General features: G+C 36.4%; 1 protein-coding gene across 1 annotated transcript in view; it reads left to right on the top strand.

The window, feature by feature from the left end:
• The first annotated feature begins 10509 nt into the window (after positions 1 to 10509).
• Positions 10510 to 24576, top strand: part of MED13L (mediator complex subunit 13L) — a 296775-nt gene continuing 282708 nt past the window's right edge. Inside the window, exon 1 of the mRNA XM_027773092.1 lies at positions 10510 to 10556. The gene's annotated coding sequence lies outside the window, so the exon portion shown is untranslated. The remainder of the gene's footprint in view (positions 10557 to 24576) is intronic.

Consider the following 24576-nt stretch of genomic DNA (forward strand, 5'->3'; position numbering starts at 1 on the left):
GTACTTTACTAATGTGGTTTAAGATACCATTTTTTTTTTTAGTATAATAGATTATTTAATTGTGTTAAACTTGTCAGATAAAACCTTCGAGCCCTTTCCACTCATACTTCTGTTAAACTAACTCCCTTTTTTGTGTTTACATTTTTGAATTTATATTGATAAATTGAGTGGTAAAAAGAAAAGTACACTTGGAAAAATGATTAATCAGCAAGTATATATGTTGAGAACATCTTTTATTTATCTTTTGGTGTAGGGTTTTTGCTGGAGACAAAGAGACAGAGAGACAGACAGACAGAAAGTGAAAAGCATTCCTCTGGGTGGGGGGCGGGATGGCCATGCCACAATCCCTTCTGCTCAGTTAGTATCTATCTCCCTTGGAGGAAGGCCATACCTCAACCCCTTCTCCTCCATTGTCCACTCAGGATTTTGGGCATGCATGCACAGGCACTCGGCATGTTTTTTCAGGGATCTGGGTATAGGACTCTAGATGCACGGTTGGCCAGAGGAGTTCCAGCTGCCTTAACTTCCTTGCCATCTGCTGGCCCTGAAAGCACCTTTTATATACAACCTCATTATGTAGAGGGATATCACACTGCACTTCTCACAGCATGGAAATAACTAGTCAGATTTTGAGACCAATGTCTTGTCAGTGGCCCCTCTGGCAGAGGGAATCTCTGGCCAGCAGCATAGCAGGCCAGACAGCAGGGATTATGTAGCTAAAAGTATGTCTTTGCTTAGCTGGAGTTTTAATGGTCTAAAATGGAAAAAAAAAATATACAATGTGTTATTTTAGCACATGGTAAATAACCTTTCAGCTTTTGTAATGCAATTTATGGGATACTAATTTGTTCTTAAGCTTAGGAATTTGTCTAGAATGAGCTTGTAAAATGGTATGAGTTCTCATTATTAGTAGTGACTTTCTGTTAAATGTATTTTGTTACCATGTTTCGATTATTATTATTATTATTATTATTATTAGTTCTGCTATAGGGCCTGTGTGCTCACTGGAGAGAGAGAGAGAGGGGGGGGGAATGAGAAATCACCCCCCGGGGTGTATGGCTACGCTGCAGTCCTTTTGCCATTCTTCTTGGTATTTTTGGGCATACATGCACATGCACCCAGAGTGTTTTTTACACCACTAGGTCTAGGGCTTGGTCTGCAAAGTTGGCCATGTCACCAGCTGGCCCCCTTTTCTTTTTTTAAAAAACAAAGTTATATTTGTATCAATAATTAAAGAATCAAATATAGTTGAATGCCACAACATTTGGGCAACAGTGGGCCACGAGTGCAATAGCAGTTCTGTAAAAAGCGTATAGGCTATATCATATAGTATAGGTGTATGCTATTCCATCTAGGTTTGTGTAAATACACTCTGATATTCACACAATGATGAAATTGCCTAACGCATTTCTTAGGTCATATCTCCATTGTGCAGTGACACATGACTACAGTTTGACAAGTTTTATAAGACTGGCAGTTCTTGGACTGGCCCTCTAGTGCAGTGATTAAGTTCTGTGTAGTGAGAACTGAAAGCCACATGCCTGACTGTGGTTGAAATCCCAGCCATGACAGCTTTAAAACAGACATGTGAGGGACCACCAGATAAGGCAATGGTTACATCGCTGGACTCCCACATGGCCGACTATGGTTAAGTCCTGGATCCAGTGGCTTGAAACTTATGCCAGGGGCATGTGCATACGTGCTCAAAATCCGGAGAAGAGAATGAAGGAGAAGGGATTGCAGCATGGCCGCACCTCCCCACCCCACCCCCACCCCCGGGGCATGATTTCTTGCTTTCTGTCTCTTTCTGGTCAATGCACACACCCTATAGCAAAAAACAAAACAAAACAAAAAAAACAAAACAAAACAAAAACTCTTTAAAAATAATACAGGTGTGTGAGTGTGCTTGTGTGTGTATGTGTCTGAATCCTGATGGGATAGAGAAATGGAAGGAAAAGGATCACAACATGACCATACCCCATTGGAGGCTGCTTTCTCTTTCTCTCTTTCTCTGTCTGTCTTTCTGGTGGGTTCACGTGCCCTTGGGTATTTAAAAAACATAGCATTGGGCTGGCAGGTGGCATGGTAGTTGAGAGTACTGGACTCCTACATGGCCGACCATGGTTTGCGTCTTGAACCTGGTGGCTCATTTTCTTACCCTGCCCCTGGTCAAATTAAAGTAAATAAATGAACACATAAATAAAGTAAAATAAAAACAATTCTTTAAAACAAAAATATTTTCCTGCCTTTGGCCTGGTCCTTGTTATTACTATCTCCAGGAGCAAAAACCTGCACCTTGTTTTGTGGATTATGTTGGTTCTTAAATATTTCTAAATAGTGAGCTAATAGTTGTTTTGAAATTTCCAGATTTTTCATTATTGGATATGAGGATTTAGCTTATTCTCTGCTTTCTACAAAGGAAAATGTTAACATTCATTTGGCTATGTTAATATATGACTGAGCTGTTTTATATTTCCTTTGCTGTATAACTTGAAGATAAAAATTAACCCCCTTTTTCCTCCCCTTGACTGCTTGCTTACTTTGTATTTTAAGGAACTCAATCAATCCTGGACTCTTCTGTTTTTTATTTTATTTTATTTTATTTTTAAAGTTTGTTGTAGCGTGCGTGCGTGAACTGGCCAGATAGAGAGACAGAGGGAAAGTGAGAAAGCACCCTCTGCAGGTGGGTGACGACAATGTAGTCTCTTCTCCTGTAGGGATCTTGGGCATACATACGTACATGTCTGATGTGTTTTTAAGTCGCAGGGTCCAGAACTCAAACTGCACGGTTGGTTATGTGGGATCTAGTACCTTAACCACCACGCCACAGGCTGGCTCCACTATCCCACACTTTTGCCTATAGTTTGAAACCCTATTAAAGACACTCAGATATAGCATGTGTTTTATCCTCCTAAAGGAATCGTTCCTGGAGCCATCTGAGTTGTCATTTGAATTGGTTGCCCTCTGTACTAGTGCAGTTGGCAGCCAGGAATCACCATTCACTGTAATCTCAGAGAAAACTTTTACAAATTCCTTCATGAGAGATGAGTGACTGGTTTGGTTATTAGCTTTCTGGGTTCTTGGAGGGTGATGGTGGGGAGAATGATTCTTTGGCCTTTGTTCTGTCTGTATGTTCACCTAATGGCCTGTTTTCACTGTACTTCCCTGCCTTTGGCTTTCCTGTGTTCTCTTCACTCCCCCACCATCCCCAGGCCAGACATCCTCTGGTTAACTGTCACCAGAGAAGACCCTCCCTATTACTTGCTCACATAAAGAAGGGATTAGTAGCTCATCTCTCTGCAATGCGAAGGATACCTGGGCATCTGAGTGCCTTCTGAACAGGCTTTCAGCCAATTTTCCTTACTTTATCTGCTCTCTGCCTTTTAATCCTACTGCCAAAAGTACTTGTGTTAAATATGCCTGAGATAAAGAGGATTGTTTCAGTTAGATTTAGTTCTGCTTTCTCCATGTCTGGGATTCAGTTTTCTTAGGTTTTTGTTGTTGTTGAGAGATTTTTTGCTATAGGGTGCATGTGCTTGCCAGAGAGACAAGAGAGACAAAAAAGTGAGAAATCACCCTCCAGGGTCATGACCATGCCTCAGTCCCTTCTCCTCCATTCTCTTGGGGTTCTGGGTATGCACACACATGTACCTGGTATGAGTTTCAAGCCACCAGATCTGGGACTCAAACCACAGGTGACTACTTGGGAGTCCAGTGATGTAACCATTATGCCATCGGCTGGTCTTAGGTATTTTAAGTTTGCCTATTGAGTATCTGCTTTTTAACTTTCAAAATTTTGATGCTGTTTATTCTGTTCGACCCACAATTGTGATTTTTGCGATTTAACGGGAAAAAGACACAAAATTCTTCACCGATGTTTTAGAGAGATTTAAGAGAGACCAAAAAGCAGATGTGAGTGTTTACTTCCTTCTTTACCTGGAGCTGATTAGTTATGTTTTAGCAGAAGTTTTCCGTTATATGTGACTTTTCCTTCCTATGACTTTGAGAGGTGACTTAATGTGTTTACTATATTCTACTGATCAGGTAGGAATAGGAATCCTATCATAGGAGGAAGTGAGGTTGGACAGACTTGGAATGTCCTAGTACATTCATATTAACCTCAAATGGTCATAGTTGTGTTTCTGTGCAACATCCTAGAGTCGTTCTGTAGTTTAAAGACTTTTTTTTTTTTTAATTTTCTTGACATTTTGAATATCTTCTGACAGATCTTCTGTTCTCACTGATCATCTAAGACGTCGAATAAGAGTTCCGTCTCATTTACAAGTTACCTTCGTGAGTGAGATGTAATTATCCTGGGCCAGGAGACTTGAACTCATTTATAGTATCTAGGTCAACCCTATCACTTTACAAGTCCTGAAGCCGAGACTCCCTGAGGTGGAGCAGATTTCCTCATATCGTATAGGTAAATTGCTGGAAAAAAAGCCTAGAATCTTGATCCCTCGATGTCCAGCCAGTGTTCTTTCCATGATACTACACTCTGAGTTCATTCTTACTAGCATCTGTCTGTTTTATTCTGTCCCAGAATCACCAAATATAGTTTTAACTTTGGGGAACTGTATTGCAAGTATATGCTGCTTGGCCACTAGGGATCTCTTTGTGATAAGTCACTGCAAATAAATTATCTCCTGGGAGAATTTATCAGTTTGTTTCCTACATATTGTACCTAAAGAATAGGACGCTAAGAATCAATGCAAATTTTCTTTAAATCACATTGATGCTCTTAGGAAGTGCATTTATCCTGATTCTGTTGTAATCTATTTAATTAGAGCCATTTTGAACTGACTGTGGTGGACTTCTGTTTACACCAATGGAATCTTTGCCAGTGAAGCTCAAGTTTCTGAGAACCTTCTACCTGTACAACAGTGGGCCATCACTGCTGAACACATTTTCTGCCAGCCCCTTTTACTATTAGGGTAGTTATTCTATTGGTTTGTGTTCTCCTCTAAGAATTGGATCATGTAGATACTATCTCATGGTGATAACATATAAAAGAAGGCTTATAATTATCTGAATGAAATAAGTCTTTTCATGAAATGATGTGTGAGGACCCTTATACTAGGTTTCTTAAAAGCTCAGGAAGACTAAAGAAAGATTCGTGAACTTTCTTAAATTAGAGTATGGCCATGAGCTTTAGTCATTGCTAAATTAAGTTGATGACAGTTTCTTTGTACTGTTTTGTAATCCTCTAGAGCTAATTTTTACCATTAGTCTCATGAAACAATATGTCAAGTAGAAAGAGTTAATGCTTTAAACTCAGTTACAGTTCAAATTCAGTTACATTTGGGGTTTGCCATATACTACCTGTGTGGCTATGGAAAAATTATTTAACCTTTCTGAGTCCTAATTTCTTAGGTCTGGTTGTAAAGATTATAGCTTATATATGAAGACTCTAGTCTGGTGCCTGGTATGACATAGGTGCTTTAATAAATGATGATTCGGATTGTTATTTTTATACATATGCGCATACTAGATTTTGTTCCTTATCTACTTAAGTAACAAAAAGTTAAGTTACTTAAGTTTTATTCCTCGTATTATTAATTTTCATATTTTTGAATCTATAATTTTAAAGCCATGTACTTTAAATATAATTTTGGATTATGCATCTTTTTTCAGTGAAAAATACTCATATTTTTGGAATAATTTGTTTCTAAAAATATTTTAAAAGTTTACTTTGGGGATCAGCAGGTGGCATGGTGATTAAGGCACTGGGCTCTCACATGGTCAACCACCAGACCCAGTAATCACGCCAGGCGCTTGTGTGCACGTGCCAAAAATCCTGAGAGGAGAATGGAGAAGAAGGGATTGTGGCATGGTCGTCCCCCTGGAGGGTGATTTCTCACTTTTCCTCTCTCTGTGTCTTTTTGTCTTTCTCTCTCCAGCCAGTGTGTGTGCCCTATGGCATAAAAACAAAACAATAACAACATCATTAAGTTTGCTTCAGAATTTTGAAATCATTAGATAGAGAATTTGGAGTCCTGTAGCTAGACATATGTGAGAAATTGGGATAACAGAATTTGAAGTAGAATTGAGTATATGTCCACAATGAGAATTTTATTTTTGGAAAAACTACATCAATATCATTAAGTTTTTCCTCTTAGCAAATATCAATTCAAACTTTAAAGCTAAGTCTTTGAATATCCATTTAATACTTATTTCTGTTAAACTTGATTGGTATTTCATTGTTACATTTTCTAGTGAAGACTGATATTATATTTAATTTTTTAAAAAGGTTTTTGCTATAGGTTGCACACGCTCGTCAGAAATAAAGAGAGAGACAGAGAAAAAGCGAGCAATCACCCCCCAGGAGGGATGGCCATGCCGCAATCCCTTCTCCTCCATTTTCCTCTTGGGATCTTGGGCATGCACGCACACTCGCCCGGCATGAGTTTAAGCCACCAGGTCCAGGACTCGAACCGTGGTCGACTACATGGAAGTCCAGCGACATAGCCATTATGCCAACTGCTGGTTCCTATGATATTTAATTTTAACTTTAAAGACACTATATTGTTATAAAATAATTGAACATTTTTCAGGTGTTTTTTGTGTTCAATTAGTTATGAGCTGGTTAACTTTTTAACCTTGTTATGTCACTTGCATTTGTGATGTTATCACTTACCAGAACTTTGTAAAGAACATCTAGCAGGTGTCAACGGCTTCCCTTTGTCACTGAGAGCAGAGAAACATTGATAGGAAGTTAGTGGAAGTGCTAGGATTAGGAAACCGTTCTCATGAATCAAAGCCAAATATTTTGTCTGCTGAACTGTGCCAGATGTTACAGGTGAAAGTGTTCTAGTGAGTAAATTGTTGTACATAGATTTTCTTGGGGATTGACTCATATGATGTTTAAATCTCTGATATGTCTTAAGTGTCTGTATCTTTAAATATGATTAATGTTAGTATTAGTGATTTTTATTTATTGGTATATTTTTATTCCCTCCTCGTTTATCCTATCTTTCAAAGATTTTTGGGCACAGAACATCAGCTTAGGTGATAAGAAAAGTGAGTGTTCTGCTTAGCTTTTTGGATTTCAGCTGTCTTGTTTTAATTATTTTTAATTTGGTTTTCTTCTTTGGCGTTTATCTAAATGTTGATGTTAGGTTTTCTGATTAACACACCAGTATTGCTTTTATTTGTGGAAACAAAGGCACTTTTTGGAAACATGGACTAAAGGACATGAACAGACAACCTTAAATATAAGAAATGGTGATGCTGCTAATGATGATAATATCACTTAAAGTTTTTGCCATGTGCCACATACTGTCCTAAGTGCTCTATGCATGTAATAACACTATTAATCAACAGCCCCAGATTATACTTGTGATCAAATAAATATTAATGATTTTCTCTAAGCAGAGTGAGGAGTACAAATTAGTACTAGAACATACCCTTCTATTATACTAGGAGGTATTTTAAAAGATGCAATTTGGGAGAAGGTTGTTTGTATTGGGAGGGATTATTAATTGAAAAGCAGTGTGTTAGCACTCATGAGGCTCAGAATACTCATTATTTGATAATTCTATGTCATGTAATCTCTCCTAAGGAAATAATCGGGAAAATAGCAATGTTCAGATAAGTCTACCAGTAATAATTATAATATTGGAAAAAAGTGAAAGATTGTCCAGTTGTTATGGGATGTTTAAATTATATCTTATTTGAAGTATTAATATTATGCAAATACTGAAATTATTTTGAAAAATAAGTAATATATTAAATATTTATAATCTGTGGGGAAAAAAAGGATATAAAACCATGCAGTATGGTTCTACCTTTAAAAATGTTCCTGTACGGTTTCAGTGGTGAAGCCACTGGGGAAGTTTTAGGGTTTGAGTCCTGAGGCTTCCCTGCACGGGGACATGAGTGTGTGTGCCTGTGATCCTGGCTGGCTGAGGTTGGGGTGGATTGCAACAAAAAGATCCTGCTTGGGTTGTACCTCTCTTTGTTTGACTCTCCCTCTTATGGAAGAGATAATTAAACTTTAAAATGTATATGTACAGGGCCAGCTGGTAGTGTAGTGGTTACGGCCAGCAGGATCATACATAGCTGACTGGGCAGTTCAAGTCCTGGGCATGTTGGTTTGAAAAACATACCGGGTGCATTGGGGCTGGCAGATGGCGTGGTGGTTATGGGCACTGGACTCCCTCCCACATGGCCAGCTGCAGTTCGAGTCCTGGACTTTGCGGCTTTCTTTCTCACTTTACCTCTGTCACTCTCACTCTGTTACTCTCTGGTCAAATTTAAATGACTGAATGAATAAAGTTAAATAAAATAATTCTTTGAAAAAAAAAAGAAAGAGAAACATACTGGGTACATATACAGAACTGCCCAAAATTCTGAGGAAAATGGAGGAGAAGGGATTGCAATGTGGCCCTCCCTCCAGGGGGAGTACTTTCTCACTTTCCTTTTCTTTCACTTCCTCTCTCTCTCTGAGCCATATGCACCCAATAGCAACTTTAAAAAAAATATTACAGTAAAATAGGAAGAACATATAGAAAGATGGTAGTTTTCCCTGGTATGACTACAGTGTCTTTTTGAACTTCTGACATTGGCCATGTAGTACTATTATGTTCAGAGGAAACCAAGTGTTATACTAGGAAAGTCTAAATTATACTGATGCTTGCTTTTACTCTCAGTGTTTATTAAAGATCAGGTTTGCAAATCTCAGAGTAAAGGATAATTTACTGAATTTTAGACAGTTTTAGTTTAATATTTTGTAATTTTTTTAAAAATAATTTTTTATTTAACTTTATTTATTTATTTTTAATTTGACCAGAGAGGGACAGAGAGAGATGGAGAGAGAGAGAGAGAAAGTGAGAAAGCAAGCTACCAGGTCCGGGACTCGAACCACAGTCAGCCATGTGGGAGTCCAGCACCCTTAACCACCATGCCACCTGCTGGCCCAATATTTTATAATTTTTAAAATTAAGCCCTTTTTACTTGAATTGAAGAAAGATAATTAAAAAAAGTGATCAGTATAATGATTGTTTTAGCACTGTAAATTTGTTTCAGTTATATTGGTAGAAATATGGCTTTTTTCTTTTTAAAATGTTTAATAATTTTTCTTTTTATTTTTTAAAGAATTATTTAATTCTATTTGTCATTATTATTATTATTTTTAATTTTACCAAAGAGAGAGAAAGGGAAAGCGAGAAGACAAGCTGCCAGGTCTGGGGCTCAAACCACAGTTAGTCATGTGGGAGCCCAGCGCCTTTATCCATCACTCCACCTGCCGGCCCTGGTATGGCTATTTTTCTCCCTAGAACTTTAAAAAAAAAAAAAAAACTTGTTGAAAAAAATGATTGACTTTTTTGGGGAGAAGATGAATAAGTATCGAATGCCAGGGACATATGAGCTGTTTTAAATTATGGAATTATATTACAAATTAGTTTTATTATCCATTATGAATATATAGTTTTAATAACTACTTAAGAAATTCAGTTTTCATTTGTATTGAAACATCCTTGAAGTTTAGTTCCTTAAGCTCAAGATTTAAGAAATCTTAGAATATAGATACATATTAGAACAAAGATATGATCTCTGTTTTCTGGTGATTTAAAGTTCCCATTTTCTTTCTTTTTTTTTTTTTTTGGAGAGGTTTTTGCTATAGGGCGCGTGCGCTTGCCAGACAGACAGAGAGAGACATAGAGACAGAAAGCGAGAAATCACCCCCCAGGGGGGATGGTCATGCTGCAATCCCTTCTCCTCCATTCTCCTCTCGGGATCTTGGGCATGCACGCACACGTGCCCGGCGTGAGTTTTAAGCCACCGGGTCCAGGATGCGAACCGTGGTCGACTACGTGGGAGTCCAGAGACATAGCCATTACACTAACTGTTGGTTCTTCCTGCTCAATAGCCTTTTGACATTCATGATGAAGCACTGTGGTACTGCATGCTAACTGCTTCCCTGATTGAAAAAGGAATTAAACTGTAGCTTATGGGTGGGAAGAAATTGAGGGAAGTCCTTTTAAAAAATTATGTAAATTCTACAAACATTTTAAAACAACTCTTAACCGATTTCTAACTATGATTTATGATTCAAAATAGAAATACTAATATGAAATAGTTTTATGAATAGACTATAGTAAACGTTCAGGCAAATACAATGATTTGTATTTATACAAATCATTAATACAACGAAAAGTATCATCATATTTTATTTTGGTATTTAATATAAAAAGCTATGTAGAAATGATAGACATTAACTTCTATATGGAAACAAACCTGTTTTTAGTGGTCTGTAATTTAAAAGGAAAAATCGAAACTGTTACATTTTCCTTTTTTTTTTTTCCTTTTCTCCCAGGCTGAACTCACGGGAATCAAATGGCGTAGGTACAATTTTGGAGGGCATGGGGACTGTGGACCCATAATTTCAGCCCCAGCCCAAGATGATCCAATCCTGTTAAGTTTCATCCGCTGTCTGCAAGCCAACCTGCTGTGTGTATGGCGTCGTGATGTCAAACCAGATTGCAAAGAGTTATGGATATTCTGGTGGGGAGATGAACCCAACCTAGTTGGTGTAATACATCATGAACTGCAGGGTAAGTAAAGATTTTTTTTTCTTAAAAAATATTTGCATCAAATTTTTTGAACATTAGTGAATTCTGAAAAAGTTATTACAATTTGCATAAAGGAAAGATCCCAGCCATTTAATGGGTTTGTCTCTCAAAAGAAGCATACTCATTCTCGCTCCTCTTTTCACTTTTTCATGACCTTTCTGGTCATGCTGAGATTCAGAACTATGTGAACCACTATTATTAAAGGAAAGTATTTTGTCCCCTGAGTGTTTTGGGGTGGAAACAAGGCTAAGGTCTTGTGAGTAATTAACAAGGCAGTGATAGGATTGTTTTTTCTTAGGCTGTGGCTATTGTGGCTCTTTGCCAACTGAACTCTGGTGGGAAAATTGAAAAATGATACCAGAAACTTAGTGCCAGCCATATTGGACAAAATTATGACATGACTTTAGATAGTATTTTGAAGAAATGTTAATATAAATGTTCTGGTTTGGCTTATCGGAATTTTCTTTGCCTTTTTCCTGCTTTTTATGTAATTTGATGATTCTAGGAGATAATGTCTCTAATATTATCTAATTTTTAACTTTAAATTATGTGTGATATCTGGAAACAGAATTAATATAAGAGTTTCATTATTATAAGCTGCTTTTTATATTTTTCACAGATATACCAGAGAAAACTTTATCAGTATCCTTAGAATTTCTAGGACAGTTTTTACCTCTTTACCTGTGTCTGTCTATAATAGTATGCTAAGGAATTTTTGAAAATCAAGGCTAATTTCAATCTTTATTAAGCTATTAATTCTTTTTGACTTAATCTTCTAGAGTCAACTTTTATCATCTCCAGACTATTCTGCATTTTGTTAATCTGTGTTCTTTAAACATTTTAGATAGTGCTTGAAATGTTTTCTTAGTTGATGTTTTTAATATTTTTAGAAGGAAGCAGTAAAACTAACTTTAATATATATTTGAGAGTCTGTTCTAAAGCTTCTAAATTTGCCTAAAGGATTTTCTGCCAACTTCTGCTTGACACCTTTCTAGCTTTTCTTGGCAGCCATTTTTTAATCTGTGATATCTCCTGCCACAGCAGCCAGAGGGCAGTAAACCACAGTGGACTGAGCTCTTTGCCTTATGGCACATTTATTTGTCTGTTCAACTCAAACCTTGGTTCTGATAGCTCTTAGAGTATTTTATGAATATAAGAACACATTCTAGTTAAGATTGCTCACTTAGTGAATTAAATAAACAAAATCTCAGAATTTATGTTCATCTCAAAGCCTCTTTCACATGGTTAACAGTTTAAGATAAAATTAGAGTTTTAGCACATCTGGATTCTGTTTATCAGAATTTTAAAAATAAGGTACCCCCTAGAAGATACTTACATTCCTTTTGTCCAGTTAAATTTTAAAACATTCATTTTTGTTCTTTTCATTTAAGTAAAGATACATGTGAAGTACTTTTTTTGGGGGGGGGGTTAATTCTTTCTCGTTAATTTTTCATGATTGTTTCTGACTCTCATCTTACATTTCTCTATCCTGTATTGATTCTTTAAGTTTTAACTCTTTGATTTGGTCTTTATTTGTTAGCAGCACAAACCATCATTTGTAAAAATGAGAAAACCAAACCCATCTGTTACCTTATTTAGTTATGGATAGAGTAAAACAACTAACACATGCTAACAAAGAAAATTTTCAGTGTTTTTAAAGGTAACGGTAGTTACTGTGTTATTTCTCATGACTTTGTTACTGCGTTAACAAAAAGGTATAGCCTAAATTTGTTACAGTTGCTTTAGGTTGCATATGTAGATTCATTAATGATAGGTATCTTTTGGTATGGCAGTTAAACAAAGATTGACTTATTTTTAATCATTTTTGAAAATTCAGAAATATATTTTAGCTAGAAAATTAGGAAAACAGGACCACCAAATGAAGAGAAAAAAGAAAAAAAAATCCTTGAAGTCTTAGAATTTTAAAAGTTAATGTTTTTATGTATAAATGACATTGACATCATCTTGTTTTGTAATTAATTTTTTTTCACTTAATATTGTGAATATTTTCACATGGGGATGGTTACTTTTATTTTTTCCTTTTTGATTTTGGAAACACTAAAAACTATTTAGCCTTTGCGTGCCACCAGGAAAGTATTGTAGTGAGGGAACAGTGATAACTTCAATGAATGTGCCTGCTTTTTGTATTGTAATATGTTGAATTTTGAGAAAGTTATTAGGTCCAATCATGTGAAATGTCCACTTTTATAGGTAAAAATGGTTCAGAATGGTAATAAGTGGTTCAATCTTAGAATGTTAGAAATATTTGAAACTTAGAAAAGTGAGTAGCATAAAGATATTTTTTTTCAAGTGGGATAGAAGGTGACAGGTGGAACAGTCATAAACAAAAAAGGCTACAAAAATAATGTTTTAATTGGTAGTCTACAAATTGAGAATAGCTTGTAATCTATTTTATTCTCTTATAAATTTAAGAGTAATCTCATCTTGGGTAAAATAAATTTTAGCAGAATCCTGTTAGCATACTTCAGCATTAAGTACTGTGGTACCATTATTTGTAACATTTTCTTTTTATACAAACATTTTACTGTTCTTTAAAATGCTTCTTAGTTATGTTATTTGCCTTTTTCTTTATAGTGTGGCAAAAATAGCACACTATTAAGAGGCATCACAGTAAAATATAATAGCAAAACAATCATCCTGCATTTAAACGTTTGGAATATCTCCCTAAAGTGTTACCTTACAGGATACACATACAAATTCATTTTTATAATATCATAGTTTTTGTTTAAATGTTGAAATAACTATGAAATATCAATAGTCTAAAAGAAGATTATATACTACATTTATAGTCTGTTTCTGTCACTCGGATAAACACTTTTGGGCTCTTGTATGTGGACTTGCTGTTATTCAGAGGATGGACTCAGGATGGCCAAGCTTTGAAACCCTGCATGATCACTTAATAATTGTGTATCCTTGGTCAAGTTATTTAACTTGTGGGGAAAGTTAATGAAGTGTTTAGACAGCACACACAGCAGTTAATCTATGTTTGCAACTTTTGCTGCTGCTGCTGTGATGAGTACAATTAATTCAAAATGAAATGTTTTGGTATTTTTCAAACAGTTGGTTCTGTTCTGTATAACATTTAGTGTTTGCTAATGTCTGTCAAATATTAATTTAAGAATACTTTCAGGTTGATGTAATTATATTTTCAAGTTTTAATGTTTAGATGGAATAACTGAGAATAATGAAATGCTAGAGATGATGTCCCTGCCCATCTCTCATTTGTTTAGACTTCATACTGTAAACAAGGTCTCATAGCAAACCTTAAGTTACATTATGAAGAGGTCAGTACGTTGACTTGACACCGTGGCATTTCTGGAAGGCAGAGGTGTAACTTGGCTGCCTTCTCCCCATAGTAGTGTCAAAGCAGGCACTTACTGAATGTTTATGCCCGTTGTGGGCATGTATCTATCCTTCCTTATGTGCCTCTATCTGTGGGCCTACTTACAGGGGTCCGAGGTAGTCTTTACCTTCAGTAAATTTATAGTCTAAAAAGAGTTTAAGACAATTACATGCATATGTATAATGCTGAGAATAAGAACATAAGAGAAGTGGAGTAAATTGTCTCCTCAAATAGGCAGACTTTGATTTCAGGACATCAGTTTCATCAGTGTTCTGTAAACGTACAATAGTAACACTGTGGACCCTAGGACCAAAGGGTCTATCTTTCCTAGTTTCTGGCCTATTTATTCAACTTCTGACATTTGGCTGGGATTGTGATCCGTCCTGGTTATGTAGAATGAGCCTTTATCCTCAAAGAGCTTGCAGTTTCATGAAGGAGGTAGCTAAATGGATCTGTAATTCTGATACATAGGAGTAAATATGGTTTAAGTTATGGGATCCTGCAGTAGCATCAGATTCAGCCTTGGGGAATAAGGGAGTGGGGAGGATGAGGAAGCCCAGAGTTGTTAAGGCTTGACTCTTACAGCTTAACTAAGTTTGGATGGAGCTTCCTCTGTCCCTAGTCAGAGGTAGTCTCCTATAGACAGCAGATGAATTGTGTTAAGAGTGAGTTGTCTGGAGCTTAAGGTATGAGTGAAATAGGGGAGACCAAAGGGCTGGGAGGGAAGGTCATAGTGTGGGGTACACTGAGGCAAAGTTGAGGGATTTAGACTTAATTGATTAATTTTGAGATTTCTGTTCAGGAAAAAAATATAATTAGGAAGATTAACTTAGCCATAATATAGAACATAAGGACTGCTCCCAAGGCTTGATGGCTAAGGGAGTTGGATCCTATGTGGTGGACTTGCGATTCAAATTTTGGCCCAAGCAGCTTAAAAAACATGCCAGTAATGTGTTTGTGCTTGCCTAAGGTCTCAATGGGATGGAGAAATGGAGGAGAAGGGATGGCAAAGGAACCAGGCCCCATTTCAGGAGAGTGCACCCTCTGGCTCCCTTTCTGGGTCTCACTGTCTAAAGTGAGCACACTTGCCTTGGGCAACTAAAAACAAAACAGAAACACATACAACACAAATATGAAGAGGAAGACCATTATATTGTAATATATTGCTTTATTCCAAATTGAGATATGAACTTAAACCTTGTGTTTAGTTTAAGATATTTATTTAAATATAAAAATCGATGATTAATGATTACCTCATAAACTTTATATTAATTGTCTTTGCCAATTTTATTTTATTATACTTTTGTTCTTTTGGCTTTATTGCATTATTTTTCACATTTTCAGTTTGAATTTTAAAAGTTATGTAGTATGCTAAATTGACTTCTCTTAGTCTACCAAGTACAGTTGTTTCGTAAACTCAACCTTTTGGGCATTTCATTGCCTATTAGTGGTGGGAAAGACATGCAATCTTGAAATCCGAAAATAGTACAGAGGGCAAGCACAGATCTCTAGGGACTGGAGATTGCTTGTTCCAAAGCATTAAAAAACCCCTATCCAGGAGAAGTATCAGATATAGTCTAGTTGTTGAATGAAACCTATTTTATGTGGTTCCACCACATTTGCCCTCTCAGAAGATTAAGGTAATACATTTGTATACAATCTTACATGATTTTATCATGTGAGAATATTGAACCTATATACAATTCATTTTTGGTTTTGATTCCTAAGGGGGCAGAAGTATCCAATTTATTTTGTATGTATTCTACAAAAAATTTACCATTAAACATACATTGTGTATACTTTAAAAATGTACTTTATCTGTGTGGTCTCCCTTTTCTGTTTTATCATTACAGATAGACAAGTGTAGATTATAACAAGAATACATTTGTATACCTGTAAAACTGATTGTCCCAATGTTAGTGTCAGAAGTCTTAGGAACTGGCCTTATTATCAATATGGAGGCAGATTGTCAGTTGTTACCTTTGCGTGTGTGTGTGTGTGCGTGCGTGTGTGTGTGTGTGTGTTTTAACATTTTTGCCATAGGGCATGTGCTCTTGGGGTTGGGGAGAGAAGTTAGAAATCACCCCCCACAGGGGATGGCTCTGCTGCTTTCCCTTCTCCTTCACTCTCCTGCCGGGATTTTGGCCATACATGCACATGCATCTGCCAGGTCTAGGGCTCAAACCGTGGTTGGACATAGAGTCCCGTGACTTAACCACTACACCACCTGCTGACCCTACCTTTGTTGTGCATTTAGAGATAAGAGTGTTTTGTTTTTTTTTTCCCTTTTTAAGAGTACTACCCTCCCTCAGTGCGTAAAAGCAGCATTAGACATTAGAGAGCTAGGGAAAAATGGATCTGCTTCTTTCTCTCTTTTTTTAAGAGATATTTTTACTATAGGGGTCATGTGCTTGCTAGAGAGACAGAGACAGAAAATGAGAAATCCTCCCTCCCCTGCCCAGAGGGGATGGCCACACTGCAATCCCTTTACCCCCATTCTCCTCTCACGATTTTGAGCATGCCCCTGCCCCCCCACACACACCCAGCGCATGTTAAGCTGCTGGGTTCAGGACTCAAACCACAGTCGATTACGTGGGGAGTTCAATGATATAACCATTACACCATCTGCTGGTCCTGGATCTGGCTTTCTGACAATGACCAATATGTCTGACAATTTAAGACACTAATACAGTAGTTAGATCATTGAACTAATTGCAGGCCTCTGGGAAAGGAAGTGGGCATTTTGTAGACGTATAGGAAGGCTGAAAGAGAATAGTGAGCTAGTTTGCTAGTATTAAAATCTGTATTTATTAATTTTATTCTATATAAATCCTAAATGATGGGATTGATGTAACCTTTGGTTATCTCCAAGGAAGAACCTAACACTCCCACTCTTCCATTTTTTTTTCCTCTTAAATTTTGGGAAATGGTTACAAATATAAATTCATATACTTTTAAAAGTCCATTCAAATAATTTAAATGTGATTTTCAGACTTCAAAACCTTTCTTTGGTTCTAAATACTTTAGCATTACATCCTATGAGAATGTGGGATTGTGAGGAGGATTTACGTATTGGTCAGTATAGATATGGGCTAACCTTTTTGTATCACAACCTTCATACAACCTAGGGCATATGTAGGACATTTCCCTATATAACCACAGCATTGTCATCATTCTCAAGAAAGTTAGCATGAATGTAGTTAGCTAAGAACCAATCTGTATTCACATTCCTCAGTTGTCTCAAAACATCTTGGGACCAGCTGTTAGCTTAATGGCTATGTCGCTGGACTCCCATGTAGTTGACTGCAGTTCGCGTCCCAGACCCGGTGGCTTAAAACTCACGCCAGGCGCGCGTGTGTGTGCCCATGATCCCGAGAGGAGAATGGAGGAGAAGGGATTGTGGCGTGGCCATCCCTGCTGGGGGGTGATTTCTCGCTTTCTGTCTCTCTGTCTCTCTGTCTGGCGAGTGCACGCGCCCTATAGCAAACAAAACAAAACAAAAACAAAACAACAACAACAACAACAAAAACCATCTTGTGTAGATTTCCCACTTTCTCATTCATGACTCAGTCAGGATCATACACTGCTTTTTAGATGTCTTGTCTCTGTCTCTCTTCTCTCTCTTTTTTTCTTAAAGAAGTTTTTGACTTAGGGCACGTATGCTTGCTGGAGACAGAAATAGTGAGAGGGAAAGTAAGAAGCCATCTTCTGGGGGAATGGCAAGGGTGCAATCCCTTCTCTTCCATTCTCCTCCCAGGATCTTGGGCACACACGCCCAGGATGATTTTCAAGCCACTGAGTTTGAGACTCAAACTGCGGTCAGACATGTGGGAGTCCAGCGACTTAACCACTGTGCCATCTGCTGGCCCATAGATGTCTTGTCTCTTTAGTCCTCCTTAATTTAGAAAATTCCCTAAGGCTTTTTAAAAATTTTTTTATGCTTCAATGATAATGATGTTATTTGGAGGGAGTAGTTCAGTTCTGTAAAATGTTCCACATTTTGAGTTTGACTAATGATTCCTCATGTTTAGAGTCAGGTTAAACACTTTTGGCAAGAGTATGGATTAGATGACGTGTACTTCGCTTGGTATCACATCAGAGGCACATCTTGTCATTTGTTCCCGGTATAGATGGTATTCGGTTTCATCACTTAGGTAGGGTAATGTCTGCCATATTTTCCAGTGTAAAGATATCTTTTTTAGTTGTAATTGTTAAGTATGTTTGGGGTGAAATTCTGAGACTATATGAGTATCTTTTCCTCAAAAGAACCTAATTTTCAACCTATTTAAACCAATAGAAAACACACTGAGCCATCCACTTTGATAAAAGTGGTTAAAAGATGAAGACTAACATTGTTAAGTCACTGAAGGAATCAAGAGGAGAAAGAATAACATAGAAGATCTAGCAAAGGCAAATTATGATGGCAAAGGCAAATTCTGAAAATAATAGTGCCTTATTGTTTATACCAAAGAGTGAAGTGTTGACATTGAATTTTCTAAAATCATAAACAATGAATGAAATATGTAGGAGTGTGTTACTGTGTATCTTGGTCTCTGAACTTTTAGTTGATTTTTTGGTTATAGGCAATGAAATAAAATAATTTTAATCTATAGGCAATGAAATAAAATAATTTTAATCAATATTATGAACAGGCTTATTCAGTATTGAAAAGAGAAAACTTTGCTTTCTGGGAGAGTAATGAATTTTACATATTAAGTTGATGGGAATGGTGTGACTGCAGAAGTGCCCACCTATTAATGCTGCTATTCTGTAGACTGAGGCCACATGGACAAGACCCAGGTTTGACTCCTGGCAAATCACGAGACTGAGGCAAGAGGATTGTGACCCGGTGAAACCCTACTTAAGGAAACAAAATTATGGGAATGAAATTACCTCTAGAAAAATGTCATTCAGTTTGAACATTTCTTTCCCTTTTTTTTTTTTAAGAGACATTTTTGCTATAGGTTATGTGCGCTCATCGGAGAGACAGAAAACAAGAAGTCATCCCCCAGGGGGAATGGCTACTCCACAGTCTCTTGTCCTCCATTCTCTCAGGATTTTGGGCATGCCCTAGTGCACTGGGGTGAGTTTTAAGTCACCAGATCTGGGACTCTGAACCACCTTGCCTACATGAGAGGCCAGCAATGAAACCATTACCCCATCTGCTGATCCCAGTTTGCAAATTTCTAAGAAAATCTTATTCCTGATTTTTTTTTCTCCCCACTTTGTTTTTATATCTTCTTATTATTGGTCAATTTGTGAATCATTGAAATTAATATGACTAAATTTGTTTTTACTTATTTGATTACATTTTAAGTACACAATTCTGTTGTCTTTAAAAACAGATGAATTCTATCATCCTGCATAATTGTAGGTAGGTAGAATTTTATTCTTTTCAAATGTTAGAGGGCACTTGTGCTTGCCATAAAAAGACAGAGACAGAGGGATGGAGAGAGAGCGAGAGAAAGAGAGAGAGAACCCTCCGGTGGGGGCGGTCACGTCTCAATCCCTTCTCTTCTGTTTCTCCATTCTGTTGGGATTTTGGTACAGATATAACACACATATCTGGCACATTTTTCAAGCCACTGAGACTGGGATTCATACTCTGTTCACCCGTGTGGAATCTGGCTCTCTTCACTACTGCACTATGGGACTAGCTCCATAGATAATATGGTATTTTACGTAATAACATTTATTTTACAATTAATTTTTAAGATTAAAAAACAATGCATCTCAAAGTAATTCTACTTTAATGTTACTATTTTGTGGATAATAAGAAAAATACATTTGTATTTTATGAGAAAAGACCACTTTCAGAAAAAAAAAAGTATCCAGAGGTAAATGATTTCTAGTTTTAAGTAGTTTACATAGTAAGTCTATATTGATTTTGCTGGGATCTAAATTGGCTAAGCCTTGATAAATCTTGTGACTCTTTTAATAATTATATTATTAATAGTATTTTATTTCTCTGGGTTTTGTTTTGAAATCGTTTGACAAAGCTATAAAACAGTAATAGTTTTTACGTATAAAAATTATCTAAATGTGTCTAGTGTATACTGACTTAAATGCTAAACTTTCTAAATGACTATATTCTTAAATTCAAGTGGTAAAGTTTGTGGTAAGATCATAATGATTTCATAACTCTTTCATGTGAAAAATAAAGATCTAATGAATTAGATAGGATTATTAAGCTAAATGTGCTTGAAATTCAGAGAACAAGCTAAAGTCTAACTTTTTTTTTTTTTTTTTGAGAGGTTTTCGCTATAGGGTGCATGCACTCGCCAGACAGAGAGAGACATAGAGACAGAAAGCGAGAAATCATCCCTCAGGGGGGATGGTCACGCTGCAATCCCTTCTCCTCCATTCTCCTCTCAGGATCTTGGACATGCATGCACACGCGCCCGGCGTGAGTTCTGAGTCACTGAGTCCGTGGACGTGAACTGCAGTCGACTATGTGGTAATCCAGCAACATAGCCATTACACTAACTGCCGGTTCCCTAAAGTCTAACTTTTGAATGTAAATAAAATCGATGGGTTACCATAGGCAATTTACTGAACCATGTCATTAGTTTTTTCTGTGAAAAATGAGACATTTATACTGAGATGGTGAAATAGCATGTAAAGGGCTTATGTTTTAATGGTATGAAAATTAAACAATTGGGGAAAATGTAAAGATTGTTGTTTCAAGGAAAGGTTTAGTTGATCGATTGTGGGGTAGATTTATGTATTGGTCAGTATAGGCATGGGCTGACCTTTTTGAATTACAACCTTTATACAGCCTGTTTGTATAAGCCTGAGTAAAATCCCCTCTAAAACGTACTGGAGTCACCTTTGGGGTAAGTAGGGTTGAAAGTTTATTTAACACTAGACAAGCTGTTATTCAATGTATTGTAGGTTATATTTAATGTAATTTTATTGATAAATACATTGCAATTGATATTAGCATTTAGTTCAGCATTTCTAAGACTAGGCAATGTGGCATGTTCGATATTCCCTTCTCTGCCTCCTTCCTGTCTATATAGCCTATTGCAAGACGTTTCCTTTTTTTAAAAAAAAGACAAGATCTCACCATCTTGATCCTCTTGTCAGCCTCCCCAAGATGCTGGGATTACAGACACATCCCTCTTTGCCCAGCATTTAGATTGTGCTAGTAATCTAACCCAGGGCTCCCACGAGGTCCCAGCCGGTGCTGTACAGCTTCTTAGCAGCATATGCCACTGCAACTGGGTCTCAGTTTTTCCCTTTAGTAGAAAAACTCCAAGATTTAGAAGCACATTAAGGTGGTATAGGTAAAGATATCTGTGTCAAGTAAAATAATTTCTTTATCTTCTGTTTAAGGAGGTTGAGAAAAGATCTGAATGTGGAAAATTGGGAGAAACTCTTAAGTATTAGTGATATTTAAGGTCCTACATAATTTGAGAAAGAAGTTTATGTTTGAACATTAAAATTGAGTGAAGGTAGAGATATTATATCTATGGGGGGGCTTCAAAAAGTTCGTGGAAAACATGTTATGAAGAAATTATGTATGGTTACAAAATTTATTTTTGCACCAAAATAAACTCATATTTGAATTCCATTTTCATACAAACCTTGTGATGTGTCCTTATATAAAGGATATCTTTTGCTTTGTAAGCAAATTCATTGCTGACATAGTTAAATGGCATTAGGTTGGTTTAGGGTGCTCTATATAGGAGATGAAATAAACAGTCTCTGAAATAAAGGGTTTTCTCAGGAAGGAAAATAAGATATGGATGTTGTGTGTCTTCTTTTATTAATATGTTGAATTTTAATAAACATACCCAAAGGGAAATTGAGGCTTGCAGAAAGTCTGTGACTTGGTTGTCATTAGTTGGTAAAAGTCTCTTAATAAGTTAATTTTACATGTCCAACTTAATAAAACCCACATAACTATTATAATTATATCAAATCAAATCTCTTTCTTGTACTTACAGAAGGAACAGTAGCTTACATAATTCTTGACAGAGGCTTATCTTTTTTTTTGTTTTACATATTTTCTATGACACTTGGCAAATGTTGCTTCAAATAACATCACCTTATACATGTAGTCTAGCTCATCTGAACTGAGCACAGACCAAATTTGTAATAGGGGAATTAAAAAATAGTTTTGGGAGGTCATAAAAATGTCACATGAATTCAATACATTTGAATATGTAGACTTGATAGGATTAGCATCTGCTTCTATAAAGTGTATCTAAGTGAGGTCATTGAAGAGTTAGACGTTACATACCTATCGTCATTAGAGATCTTCCTTCTCCTCCCTTTTCTCTTTCATATAGGACTTTTGTCATAGATCCAGATATTGAAAAATCAGAGATACATATCAGAAGAATAACTATAGGTGAAGCAGGAGGTGGTTATTGAGGCTACCATTTAGTTATTACATGGCCTCTGCACCTGTGTAAAGTACGAGAGCTAAACTGATTTATAGATCTCTGTGTTTGGCTTTCTGTGAATAATTGTTTGAAAAGTATTTACAGATGATTTAATTTGATTTTGTTTTATGATGCCTGGGCAAATGGAAATTAGGACTTGATGATATATTTAGCCAGGAGCATCACTAGCAGACTTTTACATTCTTTTAAAAACTTATTTTACTGGTAAAAATAACACAAAAATATGCTGTTTTTCTCTCTAAAAGACCCAAACAGCACAGAAATCTACTTTAGGCATTAGAGAATCATGATATTGGATTCTGTTTCTTTAAGCGTTTCATGACTATGCTGCTGTCCTGATACTGCTACCTGAAGAGATTCTCATTGAATATCATTACGGCTAGTAAGTGTTCGATGATTTTCTTTAAAGCTCCGTCTATGTAAATATTTTTGAACAATTTTCCACAAGTACTAGGTTGCATACCTATTTCTTATAAAACCGACATTGATAAAATGTACTCTTTGTATAATTGGGTCTTGTTTTGATCCTGGCTCTTTCATATTGTGATTTGGCAGTGAGTTCAACAGAATAAGCATTATCCTCTTGAGGCCCATCTAGGATTGAACTAAAGGGCTTCTACAATATCCACATGATCATACAATTAGTTCTTTTTTTTTCTCTCTGTGCTGTGATAGTGGTGCAACTCAATATGCGCTGGTTGCCAGGGTACTGTGGTGGCATAATGCCCTGCAGTTTGTAGTTAATCAAGCAGCAGAACTGGCTTGATTTAAAAAAAAAAAAAAGAATAAGATAAAAATTGGATAAAAATAAATGATCTGTGTTGAAAAGATGGTGCATATACCATGGTAAAGTGAGGTCAAAGTGTTCACAATACAGCTTGCCATTAGGAGCCTCTTCTACCTGTTTAATGTAATATTTTATGTAAAATAGCTGCTTTAAAAAGTTGTTTTCTATCTGATGTTACTAGCCTTCAAGGGTAAGTCAAACTCTTTGCTAATATTTTTGAAGATTTACTTTCTGACACCAGAAATAAGAAAATATTTATGGAAAGACTGCGTGAATAAGGGCAGTGTGAACCATCTTAAAGATGAGGTCTCTTTATTAAGATCATTTTATTTTTTGCAGGTAATCTTGAACTTGTTTAAATGTAAGCTATTTTGGTGTTTGCTATTTATAAAAATGCATGTTATTCACATTGAATTATAGTTAGTCTATAGGAGAATAATTTAGATGTTCTCAGTTAAATTTCAGGCACTGTATTTTTAGCTTATTTTTAAAATAGCCCAGTATATATTTATAATGTTAAGGACGCCTACTTTGGCATCCTTAGACAAATTACATAAAACTCCTGTTTGGAGGAAATAGAGTTTGTTGACAGTGATTCCTGTTAGGGAAACATTGTTGTACTATTTATTGGTTTTGTAAAGAGTATGACAAGGGGGGTGGCTCTTGATTTGAGTGGCAAAGGTGACTGTGGCAATTACCTTATTGCTACAGTAAAAACTTCATTAACCAGAACCTCGAAGAGATTTAAATGGATCCCCTCATCTCTAGTAGGCACATACAATTTTAGGAGGGGGAGAAAAGGTTAAATAACTTAAATATAGCAATATCACTCATTCGTCTAAATATACAGATATTCGCTTCATTCCCATTATGGTAGGACAACATGCTAAAAGATACTCAGGGGGAAAACACTTCCATGGGATGACCTAGAGTTAGTATGAGTTCAGCTCCGTTGCCCATACATTTAAAATGTAGTATTGTATAATAGTAACAATCAAATGATATGTGAGAGGGTGTTTTAAAAACATTCTTTGAGCTTTAACAATGTAAAGTGTTATTGTTTAATGATTTTTTATACTTGGACTTACCACTGTTTATTCACCATTTATTTATTGCACCCAGCTTGTGTTGAGTGCTGTGCAGAATACAGAAATGAATTAGCAACATCCCTGCATTTCAGAAGCTGAGAATGTCATAGAAGAGATAGCATATACACAGACTGTTATTAAGAGAAGAGAGTAATGTGTCTGAAGTGAGGCACATGGTATTATTGGAGTTACATGGAAGCAGGTAGAACTTTGAGTAAGAATTGATTCTTGAACTGATGCTTAAAGGATAAATTGAATTGGAATATATGACTCTGTCAGGGCAAACGTGTCTGTCCAGCTGCATCTGCAAGGGCATAAAGTAGGAAAGTCGAGACTGGTTCGTAGGGAA

The sequence above is a fragment of the Tupaia chinensis genome, unplaced genomic scaffold (genome assembly GCF_000334495.1).
Source record: "Tupaia chinensis unplaced genomic scaffold, TupChi_1.0 Scaffold000320_1, whole genome shotgun sequence".
Lineage (NCBI taxonomy): Eukaryota > Metazoa > Chordata > Mammalia > Scandentia > Tupaiidae > Tupaia > Tupaia belangeri.